The sequence below is a fragment of the Hemicordylus capensis genome, chromosome 15 (assembly GCF_027244095.1).
Source record: "Hemicordylus capensis ecotype Gifberg chromosome 15, rHemCap1.1.pri, whole genome shotgun sequence".
In the NCBI taxonomy this organism is placed as follows: domain Eukaryota; kingdom Metazoa; phylum Chordata; class Lepidosauria; order Squamata; family Cordylidae; genus Hemicordylus; species Hemicordylus capensis.
The window spans coordinates 764,936-777,768 of NC_069671.1; the positions used below are offsets into that span (position 1 = coordinate 764,936).

A 12,833-nucleotide genomic window follows, 5' to 3' on the forward strand; every position below is an offset into this window, starting at 1 on the left:
CCTCATCTCATACTGCGTGGGAGGAGGCAATGGTCCACCCCTCCTGTATTCCACCAAAGACAACCACAGGGCTCTGGGGGCACCAGGAGTCGAAACCGACTCAACAGCACACTTTACCTTAGCACCTCTTACCACCTCTTGGCAGACTCCAATAGCCGCCACACAAAAATTTGCAACAACACACACACACAAATATATATGATCTAGGGGCCTGGTCCTTCTCACCCATGTTTATTTCCTCTCCTCCTCCCAAGTACAGAGGCACTAAGAGACTTCCTCAAAAACAGGCAAAGAATACGGGGCAGGTGGAGAGAAACTTCTTACAATCTCATGATTCTCTCAAGAATCAAACAAGATTCTGTCATAACAGAAAAGTCCCCTATCATTCTGTCTACATGCAAAGCTCTAGATAATTTAAAAGGCAGCTGCAACCAGGCAGCTGAGAGTACCCACAAAGCTCAGGGAAGCAGCCATGGGGTCGGGAGATGATGTGGGTACTTGGCCCCCTAAGGAACAGTCCAGCCCCTTCCCCCCATTCCCAGTATTTCTTTATGTGAGTCAATAAAGAGAAACGTGCAAGCAATATTCTGAACTGCTCAGGACTGGGGTTCTCCGACTTGGCTCCCTAGTTATTGGACTACGACTCCCATCATCCTCAGCCACCCTGGCCTGTGATGGGAGTTGTAGTCTCACAACCTCTAGGGAATCAAGTCTGAGAAGCCCTGGCTTCGTAAGAAGTAGATCAGTTCCTGTTCTTCCAGCTGAGCACAAAAGTTAACACATTTAACTAAGACACATTTTTAAAATGCCAACTAAAAAGCAGCCGGCATTTTTAAAATGTGTGTTAGAAGTTTCATGTTTTACTGAAGGGAGAGCAACTTTGAACAAGGCGGCCGACAAGCATTTAGGCTCCAGCCTTCACTGACAACACACGCACGCACACTGACCTTTGAGCCACCCGATGGACCCAACCCACTCCACAGGTTCACGCCAGCCAAGGGCCGCTGGAGAGCGACGCCATGCCTGCCCCCCACCCCACCCCACGGCTCCCACCAGCTAACCCAGCCGGCCGAGCGGCTGCCGCGGCGAAAGCAAAGGCATGGCGCACATCGGCGCACGCAGCTGCTTCCTTCTTTGAAAGAAGGAAGAAACCTTTGAGATTTCCTGAACCGAAGGTCTGTCGTCTTCACTGACAGAGACGAAAAGGAATAAGGCGCAGAATCCACCCCCACCCCCACCCCCACCCTGCTCTTTAGTGGCCACTCACAGGAAGTGGGTGCTGCACAGGAGCCTCTCAAGGACTGGTTACCTCCTTCACGCCGACCGGAGCAACGTTTCCCACGAGAAGGAAGCCTCCTCAGCAAGGCAGGCACGGCAGGAGTCCTTCACCTCGGCATCCCAGCACCGACCAACCCCTTGCCGTTTGAAGGCAGCGTCTGGGGCCACGACCTGTGGGTGTGTCCACAAATACTGACACCAAGAGAGCTCGCCTGTGGCACTTGGAAGGCTCGCCAAGGTCGTGGGGCATGAACTCTCGTGAGCGACTGCTCGGAAGCCCAAGCCCAGAAGCCCAGTGTGCCAGGGGCCGAACTGCAAGGCACCACTATCCAAATTCGCCAAGACCTCACACCCAGAAGTGACTGTGTTCCAACCACGCAACCGACTCGAAGGGCTTATGAATAAATAAACTATTTAGCACTTATACAGCCCATAGTACTTCCAGTGCTTAGAAACTGATGAGTCACTCCCTCCACCAATATGCTCCAGACAATAAAGAAAATTAAAATAAAATTAAAAAAAATAGAAGCCCAAAACAGTGATACAGAGCGCATGACAAATTACTACTACTACGAATATTTATATACCACTCTTCAACCAAAGTTCCCAAAGCGGTTTACACAGAAAAATAAATAATACATAAATAAGATGGCCCCATCCCCAAAGGGCTCACATAACAAATAACAAAACTGCAGCAGAAAATCAATCCCATTAAAGTTCACTTAAAGGTCAGCAAACACCTGTGTTCCCTCTAATTTTCTTCATCTGTGTGTGGAATCAGTTTTGTTCTGGGCAGCAGGATCAAGGCAGTGGACGCGCACCATGTGCATTGAGAGGGTGGTGGCCTCTCAGCTCCAGGCGGTCTTGGAGGAAATGGATTATCTAGACCCATTTCAAACTGGTTTTGGGGCGGGCTATGGGGTGGAGACTGCCTTGGTCGGCCTGATGGATGATATCCAATTGGCAATGGACAAAGGAAGTGTGACTCTGTTGGTCCTTTTGGATCTCTCGGCGGCTTTCGATACTATTGACCACAGTATCCTTCTGGAACGTCTGAGGGGGTTGGGGGTGGGAGGCACTGCTTTGCAGTGGTTCCACTCCTACTTCTCGAATAGATTCCAGATGGTGTCGCTTGGAGACTGTTGCTCTTCAAAATCTGAGCTTAAGTATGGTGTCCCTCAAGGCTCCATGCTTTCTCCAATGCTTTTTAACATCTACATGAAACCGCTGGGAGACATCATCAGGGGATTTGGAGCTGGGTGTTACCCGTACGCTGATGACACCCAGACCTACTTCTCCATGTCAACTTCTTCAGGAGCTGGCATATCCTCTCTAAATGCCTGCCTGGAAGCAGTAATGGGCTGGATGAGGGAGAATAAACTGAAGCTGAATCCAAATAAGACAGAGGTACTTATTGTGCGGAGTCAGAACTCTAGAGACTATTTTGATCTGCCTGTTCTAAATGGGGTCACACTTTCCCAAAAGGAACAGGTTTGCAGTCTGGGAGTAATTCTGGATCAACGTCTCTCCTTGGTTTCTCAGGTTGAGGCGGTGGCCAGGGGTGCTTTCTATCAGCTTCCGCTGATACATCAGCTGCGCCTGTTTCTCGAGATCAATGACCTCAAAACAGTGGTGCATCTGTTGGTGACCTGCAGACTTGACTTTTGTAATGCGCTCTACGTGGGGCTGCCTTTGTACTTAGTCCGGAAACTTCAGTTGGTTCAGAACGCGGCAGCCAGGCTGGTCTCTGGGTCATCTCGGAGAGACCATGTTACTCCTTTACTGATGGAGTTACACTGGCTGCCAATAGGTTTCCGGACGAAATACAAAGTGCTAGTTATAACTTACAAAGCCCTAAACAGCTTAGGCCCTGGGTACCTAAGAGAGCGTCTTCTTCATTATGAGCCCCACCGCCCATTGAGCTCATCTGAGGAGGTCTGTCTCCAGTTACCGCCAACTCGTTTGGTGGCCACACGGAGATTGCTGCCCCTGCTGAGATACGAGCCTCCCCATCTCTGGCAATTTTCAAAAAACACCTGAAAACCCATCTTTTCACCCAAGCGTTCTCAGCTTCCTAAATTTTGGGGGTTTTAATATCTGTTTTTTTAAAAAACTAAAAACCCGATTTCAGGGTTTTAAATCACTGTAATTGTTTAATTGTTGTTTTAAAATGTTTTTAAATTGTTAATTGTTACATTGTTTTTAATTTGTTTTAGCGGTTTGTTTTAATTGTAAACCTTCTGACTGTGTAAACAAGAAATAATAATAATAATAGAAAAAATCACCAAATACAAAGATCTACAAATTGAAATTGAAAGGCTGTGGCAGAAAAAGACCAAAATAATCCCAGTGGTAATTGGCGCCCTGGGTGCAATCCCCAAACAACTTGAAGAGCACCTCAACACCATTGGGGCCACAGAAATCACCATCAGCCAATTACAAAAAGCAGCTTTACTGGGAACAGCCTATAGTCTGCGACGATATCTATAACAGCAGCAACAACATTGACAATAAAATTCAGCCATCCCAGGTCCTCGGGAAGGACTCAATGTCTGGATAAAACAAACCAGTCAATAACACCTGTCTGACTGTACAGTGTAAATAAATAATAATTCAGAGTGGGGCCTTCCTGATCCAACCTGAGCGGGATCTAAACTTAACTGAGCAGACATCAGAAAATGTGGGAGCGCGCACTCATGCGCAAGCCTTAGAGGGAACAGTGGCAAACGCCTGGGAGAAAAGTAACTCAGCTGGTGGTGGGATATACGCAAGGAAGAGGGTCATCCCTCAGAAAAACATCCCAGACCTTGAAGATCCCTCGGAAGACTCTTCAGGACGATGGGCACCACCACAGAATGGGCCTTGGCCACCTGCTCGCGGTGACCCTGCCTGGGTAAAGAGCCACACACAGGGCAGGGCCTCATTCCAGGAGCAAAGGGCACCAGGCAGTCCATGGCTGCTCATACATTATTTAACCAGCCCTTAGACCACCCTGTAAAGTAGGCCAGCGCACAAGTAGCTTGTGTAGGAGAATTCACAGCCGAGGCAACATTTGAATCAGAGGCTTCACAGCTCGCGGTCTTAGCTACCACACAACACCAGCTTTAACTATTCCCCTTCTAAAGAGTCAAGACACTTACTCTGAATTCCTAACACACCTGGAAACTCTCTGTTGTGTTACATTCAGCATTTACTGGAGGTTTGTGCTGCGTTTGGCCAGACACAGAGTTTGATCCATCTGCATGCAAACGAAGAACAAAAGGCTGTACAATGATAGATTTTATGACTGTTGGCTGCACAGCTGGAACACACACACTTAAGTGATACCCTTATGCAAGAAACAAGAGACATAGGCAGGCACTTTTTCTGCACCGCTCCTTCACCAGGCTTAGACCTAAGCAAGCCTCCCGTTCTGCTCCAGCAGCAGCAGCCCACACGGACACTCCTGCTCCCAACATGGAGTCACGGCAGGCACCACAACACAACTCAACTCTGAACATATCAGGCTGCTTCTATCAAGCCTAAGAGGGTGATGGGCGAGACCACGGGGGGTTGGGGTGTTCCTTCCTACACCGTTTTTAAAGCTTCGGAAACTTGGGCCTGACAAAACCATTAAGCATCTCTTCCCCGCACCCAACACAGCCAGTAGAAAGATCACTCCACACTTGTCCAGGCTGGCCTGTTCTAGCATCTCCAGCGGCACTTCCAGGAATTCCTTATGCCCCACAGCAACAAGAGCTCCTTGTTCCCACCACATGGCCACTTAATCTGTCTGAATGGTGTCTATTAATCTGAAGACCCTGCCATGAGGAGCTGGGGTTCCCTGGGCCTGACGGCAACACCCAACACAACTGGCTGCATTCCGTGGCCCTGAAACACTCAAGAGATCTGTCTCCTGGGGAGATCCTTCAGCTGCATAGCAAAGAACAGATTATAAATCCCCAAAACATTTGTTCACTCTTTTTTCTACAAACACAACACAACAAATATTTATATACCGCTTTTCAACAGAAGTTCCCAAAGCAGTTTGGCTTCCTGTACCCAAAGGGCTCACCATCTAAAAAAGAAACATAAGACAGATCCCAGCAACAGCCATTGGGGGGGGGGGGGAGAGATGCTGTGCTGGGGATGGAGAAGGCCAGTTGCTCTCCCCCTGCTCAATAAAGAGAATCACCACTTTAAAAGGGGGCCTCTTTGCTCAGTTAGGAGGGGACACTATTTTGTTCCATAATTAGTGGAAGTGCAGTAGCATACAGTAAACATCCTAAAATGGTTAGATTAAAGCATTAATGTTTTTATTGTTGTACTGAATAATACTGAATATCTAGTGGCGTTCTAACCACTAGGGTGCACATTTGAAAAAGTCAAGGTTTGCATTGCATTGTGTTTGTCTGAGTTACATATCGTAACTCAGGATCTTTGCATGAGTTGATGATCTCCCTCATTTGCAGCTTTCAAAGCATTCCTGGGAATCAGGCCTCTTGCCTCAGATGCTAACTGAGCAAAGAAGCACCTCGTAAAGTGGCGATTCTCTTATATTTAGCAGGGGGAGAGCAACTGGCCCTCTCCACCCCCAGCACAGCATCATCCCTCCTGGGGCTGCTGTTGGAGTCTACCTTATGTTTCTTTTTAGACTGTGATCACTTTGGGGACCGGGAACCATCTTTCTTATCTACCTATCTACTTATATATATGTAAACCGCTTTGGAAACTTTTGTTGAAAAGCGCTACATTAGCAGAAGATGGGGAAACAGCGGGTTGTTCTTGGCAGCCACGGCCCAGCCTTTCACCATTTGCAGGCACCTCTGACCCCAACCAGCAACTTCGGCCAACTTCACTCCCTCTGATGTGTTCCCTCAGTGTTCTCACTGGCCAAGGGCCATGTGCCTGATGGGCGTTGTAGTCCAACAACGTCTGGGGACCCACATCTGAGCCCCCTTGCCTTAACGAAGGCTTCCTCGGTTCACTCCCTTTGGATGCCGCTTGGGCACAAGACAGGGAAGAAGGCAGGCTGTGACCCAGTGGCCTAGGATCTGGGAGCCAGACCAGGGACACTTGACCCAATTCCTGGACGTGCTGATGGCGACCGCGGAGGGGGCAGAAAGGCGGGCTTCTCTTTATCCCCTTGGCAAGTACCAGGACAGAAACAGGGCGCCTGGAACCGATTCTGGGCAACCACTCTCCCTTTGAGTATCCTGCTCTAGGCACCACAGTTCAATTTCTAGGCACCATGGCTCCCTGGCACCTGGGATTTGTCGAGCGTTGGGAGTGAGGGGAGAACCCCAAGAGTCTCAAGATGGAGTTAAGGGGCCCTTTGAGCGGCTGGAGAGCCAAAAGGGAGGATTCCGCTAACGAAAGCCCCTGTGGCTGTTCTCATCAGGGAAGGGAGGGTTAAAATGTTACTTGCTTATGTCTGGCTTTGAGTGGGAGAGAGTGACAGGGCGATCCTGAGGGGATGCTGGCGGGCAGCAGGGAAGCTCCTCCCTACCAGACCTTTAAAATGGCCCACGAGCTGCATGCAGACCAGTCGTAACAGAAGCAACCGAAGGGCACGAAGTTCTTGCAAGAACTCCGGTTCTGGAGTCACACCTGGGAAGCCAGAAGTCTCCTTCCACTGGCGACTAACCCAAGGGGTAAGTAACTACAGATGCTCACCACCAGTGCGGAACAGTTAGGGTCCTGGGACTAAGAGGAAGAACGGACCAAGGAGGGTGGGGGTGGAGGGAAGAGAAACCAAAAAAAGATCTGTGGACGCAGCAACAAGAAGAGGAAACAGCACTAGCAACCAAAGAAACTGCTGAAGGCTCACACTCGGAACGATTTAAGCGGCGCTGAGAGCGCGCCTCGCCAGGACAGACGGGAGGCAATGGCATCCACACGACAGCACAGGCTGGGACCCTCCACTTCAGATGGATGCGCCTAGGCAGGGGGGCACCCAGAATCCGAGCCCTGCCTTCTTCACTCATTCACCATGCCTCTAAAGCGGGGGTGGCTGGGAATGATGGGAGTTGTAGTTCAACAACAGCTGGAGGGCCAAGTGGGCCCTGAAGCACTGCTGAACAGGTAACCCCGTCAATGGACTAGGGGGCAGCAGATGGGAGGGAGAGGGGGCAGCATGGGTCCTAGAGGGACCCACACGACACAGGCACCTTGCTGAAGCCGTGAATGCCACCTTTGGGGGTGAGGCTGCAGGTCCCTGGCAGAGCGTCTGCTTTACCTGCAGGAGGACCCAGGTTCCCTCCCTGCCGGCATCTCCAGGTAGGGCTGGGAGAGACTCCGGCTTGGAACCTCGGAGAGCTGCTGCCAGTCAGTGTAGACGGTACTGAGCGAGACGGATCAAAGGTCTGGCTCAGGCAACTTCCTATAGGTTCCTGCCTAGCAGGGAGTCTAACCAACCCCACTTTCTTCCAGCAAAGGTTGTCCCTTGGTCTACATTCTAAAGATTATCCTGTGGAGTTGAGTTCCAAGTTCAATGGATTTGTATTCAAATCACCCGAATGCACCACCACGGTGGCCACCAGGGCTAGATCCGAGCAGAAGTCTGAAAATGCGCCCACTGCTCCCATGAAGGAGAGGGCCCCGCCAAGGTCTGTCCCTCGGGCGGACCTCAGCACTAGGGAGGCTTCCCTTTGCCTTGCAGGCCCCAGGCCCCTCACCAACAGCGGCTCCCTGTATCCTCCAGGTGGCTGGACTTCACATCAGCCTCACCCACCCCAGCGCCATCCTGCCCTGATAAGAAAACTTGGCCTGAGTCTTGCACAACGCGGCACTCGGGAGCGGAGCGACTCCAGTGGGGATCTGGATGGCGACGCTTCCCTTTCTTCCTGCAACTTCCACCCTTGATCACCAAGGACGGGAAACCCTGCTTCCCCCTCCCCCCCGCCCACACAACAGCACCCTCTGCCAGTGGGATTCCCAGTGGGCTTCACATTGCCCCCTCCCCATCTGAGAGCACAGTCCGCCCCCCCCCCCCGCCCCCCAGGGCCATGCCTCCTTCAGGGCTTGCCTCCCGCCTGAGGCCCTGCTCCCTTTAGCAAGGCTCTCCTCCTGCACCTCAGCTCCCACTTCCCTCTCATCACCCCGGCCCCCCACCCCACTCCCTCTGGATCTTCCCCAGTCCAACTCCCCCCCCCACACAGCTGCATGCCCCCTCTCCAGTTGCTTCCCACCCCTCCTGGCTCCTTCAAACCTCTCCCCACTCAGACTCCCCTCTCACCTGACCCCTCCCCCTGCAGGGGGGCTGAGCCCCTTCCCCTCCTCCTGTTGGAGTCGCCAGTTCAGCAGAAGCTGTGCAGGCACACCCCACAACAGCCCCACAGCCACAAGATCTCCCCACGGAGATCACAAGTGCACTCATTTGGGGGGTTCTCTTCCGAGGAGCCGAGGAGCGTTCCCTAGCCCGACAGATCTGAAGCCTGGAGAGCGGGCTGGACTGTCAGCCACCGAGGGGGGAGAAAGCTCCTGGCCACAGGAAGCAGGAAGAAGGGTCATCGAAGCAACGGGGGTCGGATCTGCAGCTATGCAGGGGACTAGAAGGAGCCGCCAGGTCTGAGCCCAGCATTAACCTCCCCCCAGTTTGAGGGCAGCACCTCCCAAACTTTTCCCAAACTCAAAGTGAAAACCAAAAACACAACCGAAGGGAGGGGAAAGGAGGGCGAGAGGGAGGCGGGAAGGGAGAGACAGGGGACAAGACCCACTTCCTCCTCTCCAAAGGACTGGGGCCTTTTCTCCTCCTCTCCTTCTACAGCTCTGTCCCCCATTGGACCCCCACATCCCCCACGGCACAGAAACCTACTGCACAGTCCCCGCCCCCACCCCCGGGCTCCTCAAGAGGGGTCCGGCTGTGCCCCCCCCGAAATCCCCGGCTTAGCAAGATGACTGGCCTACAGAGCACCCCAGAAACTGGCTCCTCAGGCCTGGCCTTCCAGGGGGGTCTTTCAACTGCTTTCCAGGGTTTCAAACTGTTTTGGGGTTTGGGGGGGAGGGGTGGTGGTTTGGGATGGTTTCGGGATTCTGTTGTGGTGAGGCGCCCAGAGCGGACCGCAATGCCATCCAGGCGCAGAAGAGACCCCCAAGAAGAGCAGCCAGCCGGCCGCCCCCTCCCAAGCCAAGGGCTTGAGCGCCTGGACTGGGGTGGGGGGTGGGGGGCCTTCGGCTGCCCAGCAGGGGCTGAACCACAACTCCCGGCATCCCCAGGCCCAGCCCATGGGGGTTGGGGGGTGGGTGGGAGGGCAGTCCAGCCCCAGCCAGGGGGCCCAGAGCGCCCAGCCCACCCAGGCGGGGAGAGAAGCCCCGGCCATTGCGGCTCCGCACCCACCGACCCCCTCCTTCCAGGGGGCGCCCCCCACAACCAGCTTCCCCTCGAAGAGGGATTCCCCGAGGTGGTTGACTACCACTCCCAGCATCCCCAGCTACGAGGGCTCCTGCTTGGGGGTTATGGGAGTTGTAGTCAACAACATCTAGGAATCCCTGCGTGAGGGGACGCTGCTTACAAACCACCCCCCCTTGGGGGGGGTCCGTTTCCACTCCAGCCTCTCCCCACACCAGAGCTCTTCCGCCCCCGCCGGGATAGGCAGCCCCCCAGCTGGCGGCTCTCCATCCCCCCCCCCGCAAGTTTCTCCTCAAGCATTTTGCTCCCCTCCCCCCCCCGGAGGCGCAGCGGCTGCCTCTGCTTCCCGGCAGCAGCCTGGCAGGCTGCCTCCTCCTCCTCCTCCTCCTCGCACGCTGCCGCCTGTCTACTCGCCAGGTGGAGCCAACCGCGCAGCTCTACCTGACGAGTGTCCAGCCTGCAGGCAGCGCGGGAGAGGAAGAAGGGAGCCCTCACACTGCTGCCTCCCTGCCCCCCACCGGGCTCTTCCTCCCCTCCCCTCCCCCCCCAAGAAGCGCCTCCTCCTTCTCCTCACCCCACTCCGGACTGGGAAAAGTTCTTCGCGGGGGCTACCTGGGCTGGCGAGCCACCGCAGGCTCGGTTCCCGTCCGGGGGCTGCTGCTGCTGCTGCTGCTGCTGCTGCTGCTGCGCCTGAGGTGGTGGTGGTGGTGCGGCGGCTGCTGCTCGCCAGGCGCGGCCAATCGCGTTCGACTGCATCGGCGCTCGGCTGCTGCGCCTGGCCGAGCCCCGGGTGACGCGCCGGCCTCGCAGGAGGAGACGAGCGGCCGGCGATCGGCTGGCTACCCTGGTCCCTCCGGGAGGGGGCGGGCCCATGCGGGCGGGGGCGCTTCCGCGTTCCTTCCAGTCCAGAGAGGAGGCTGGTGCGTGCCTGGCGCTGGCTGCCGCCAGGGGGCGACCTTCCCCGGCCTGAAGGAGTCCCTCCCGCGGCGGCGGCGGCGTTGCTTTGCAGGCAGAGGGAGGGAGGGAGGGGCTGGAGGCTGGCCGGCCCCTCCCTCCCGCCCTCCTTCCCGGGCTCCTCCTCCTCCGCCGCGCGGCGGGTCTCCCTCCATTCCAGTCCCAGGCATCGCAGCCCCCCTCGCGGGCAGGTGGAAGCCGTGCTCCTCCGGCTGCTGCTGGCGTTGCCTGAGCCGAGGCCGAGCGCCTGTGGGTGGCCCACACTGGCTGGCAGCAGCAGCAGCTCCTCTCCCGGGTGCCAGGCTCCCCCTCTGGGGTCTCCTGCTCCTGCCGCCCGCCCTGCGTGCCGGGGGTTGCTGCTGCTGCTGCTGCTGCTGCTGCCCGGGAGTGGAGGACCCGGCAGCAGCAGCAGCACCACCACCACCTGCCTTCCGCTTGCAAAGCCTCGGAGCTCCCGGACCGCAGCGCCTGACCCCCCCACCCCACCCCCCGCGCGGGCCAGAGGCGCATCTAGGGAAAATAGCGCCTAGGAGGGCAAGCACTGAAATTGCGCCCCCTGTCCAGGCATCTGACGCCCGTCTTTCAGGTAACTCCACCATAATATCAGCTGAAAAATACAAGTCAGGCTCGTTAATCTATTAATATTTCAAAAACTATTCAGCAGTGGACGCAGCCAGACCAAAAAATGCTGGAAAAGGACACATTTCAGTATGCTGGGGCTCATGAAATACCCAAATACTGTGTGGAGGTGTACTTGGAAAACGAAACAGAAGTGCCTGTCTAATTCTCTGCTATGCATTGTAGCATCACTATTACATGAGTTTTAAAAATCAATGGAGAATTTGACTTTTCCCAGATACTCTGTAAATAATTAAAGGATATGCAGAGTCAACTGTGTCACTGCTTGGAATATATCCTAGTATTTCAGAAAGACAGTTAAAATGAGAGAAGGAGAGCAAGAAACTCCCAGTGGGCCTTATTACTAAGGATTTCACACTGATTCAAAGACAAACTTACCCTTAATAGCCATATTATTAAGACATCACGTTTAACTCACTTATCACAAAAAGCAAAGTAAAAGCAAATGAATACAATCCTAGCTCATAAGCTTCAGCTCAGTATTCACAAGCCCTGATTCTCTGTACATAATGCCAATCTGAATATGTGCACAGTGACTTACATTATATTAATTCTTTAAAAAAAATTTAACCTGTAGCCCCTTCGGTGGGCTTCCTAAAGGCCGTGGGGTCTGCAAAGGTTCCCCCTCCCCGCGCTGGCCTCTAGGGCCTCATAGGGACCATTTGAGAATGTGCGGTGGCCATTTTTAAAAATAATTTGTTTTTTAAAAAATGGCCACTGAAAACAAAATGGCCACCGTGCATGCATAAATGGCCTCTGCGATGCCTGGCATGGCCTAGGGTCTCACAGAGGCCATTTGAGCATGCACAGTGGCCATTTTGTTTTTTTATTTTTTTTAACTTTTAATTTTTTTAATTTTAAAAAATGGCAACCCCCTTCAAGTGGCACCCGGGGCACGTGCCCTGCCTGCCCTAGATATGCCCCTGCCATGCACCCCAGGAGGCCAACGCGGGGGCTGCAGTCAGTGGGGCCATGGGGATGGCGAGCAGCCTCTCCCTCCTCACTAGGCCTGGCACCAACTTGGAGGGAAGGGGGGGAGGCTCTTCTCCCACCCCACCTCTGTGCCCCCCGCGCCAGGCCTGGTCTGCCCGGATGAAGAATTGGAAGAGGGACCGGCGCCCTTCTTGCTTCTCCCCCAGGTCTTATTGCTGAAGCTCCTTGGGCCTGCTGGGTCAGGCCGCCCAAGGATGCCCCACGGTGGCCCACCAGATGCCTCTGGGCAGCCCACACAGGCAAGAGGTGAAGGCATGCCCTCTCTCCTGCAGTTGCTCTGGGGTTGAGAGGCATCGTGCCTCTGAGGCTGGAGGTGGCCCCCCGGTCTCTCAACTAGTAGCCATTGAGAGACCTCTCCTCCATGAAACTGTCTCAGCCCCTCTGCAGCAGGTTGGAGGAGCCTGGAGCAGGGACCCTTTAAGGCCGGGCGGCTCAACTTCTTCGGCTCTCCTCCAGGTGTTGCCCTACAACTCCCATAATCCCTGGCTACTGGCCACTGTGGCTGGGGGTTATGGGAGTTGTAGTCCAACAACAGGGAGGGCAAAGCTGAGCAGGGCTGCTTGAAGGCTGGTGTAGCACCACCTTCCCTTGTCCGTCAACGAGTCATGCACTGAGCGTGCGCAGAAGCATTGGCGCATGC

At 54.5% G+C, this 12,833-nt stretch overlaps 1 protein-coding gene across 6 annotated transcripts in view; it reads right to left on the reverse strand.

Annotated features, from left to right (window-relative positions):
* TAOK3 (TAO kinase 3) overlaps nt 1-10,370 on the reverse strand; it is a 120,312-nt gene extending 109,942 nt beyond the window's left edge. The window contains exon 1 of one of the 6 annotated variants that reach the window (XM_053279817.1): nt 10,220-10,370. The gene's annotated coding sequence lies outside the window, so the exon portion shown is untranslated. Of the gene's footprint in view, nt 1-10,181 lie in introns of all 6 variants that reach the window. The other 5 variants (XM_053279813.1, XM_053279819.1, XM_053279818.1 and 2 more) reach the window with 5 other exon arrangements.
* Nucleotides 10,371-12,833: the final 2,463 nt, after the last annotated feature.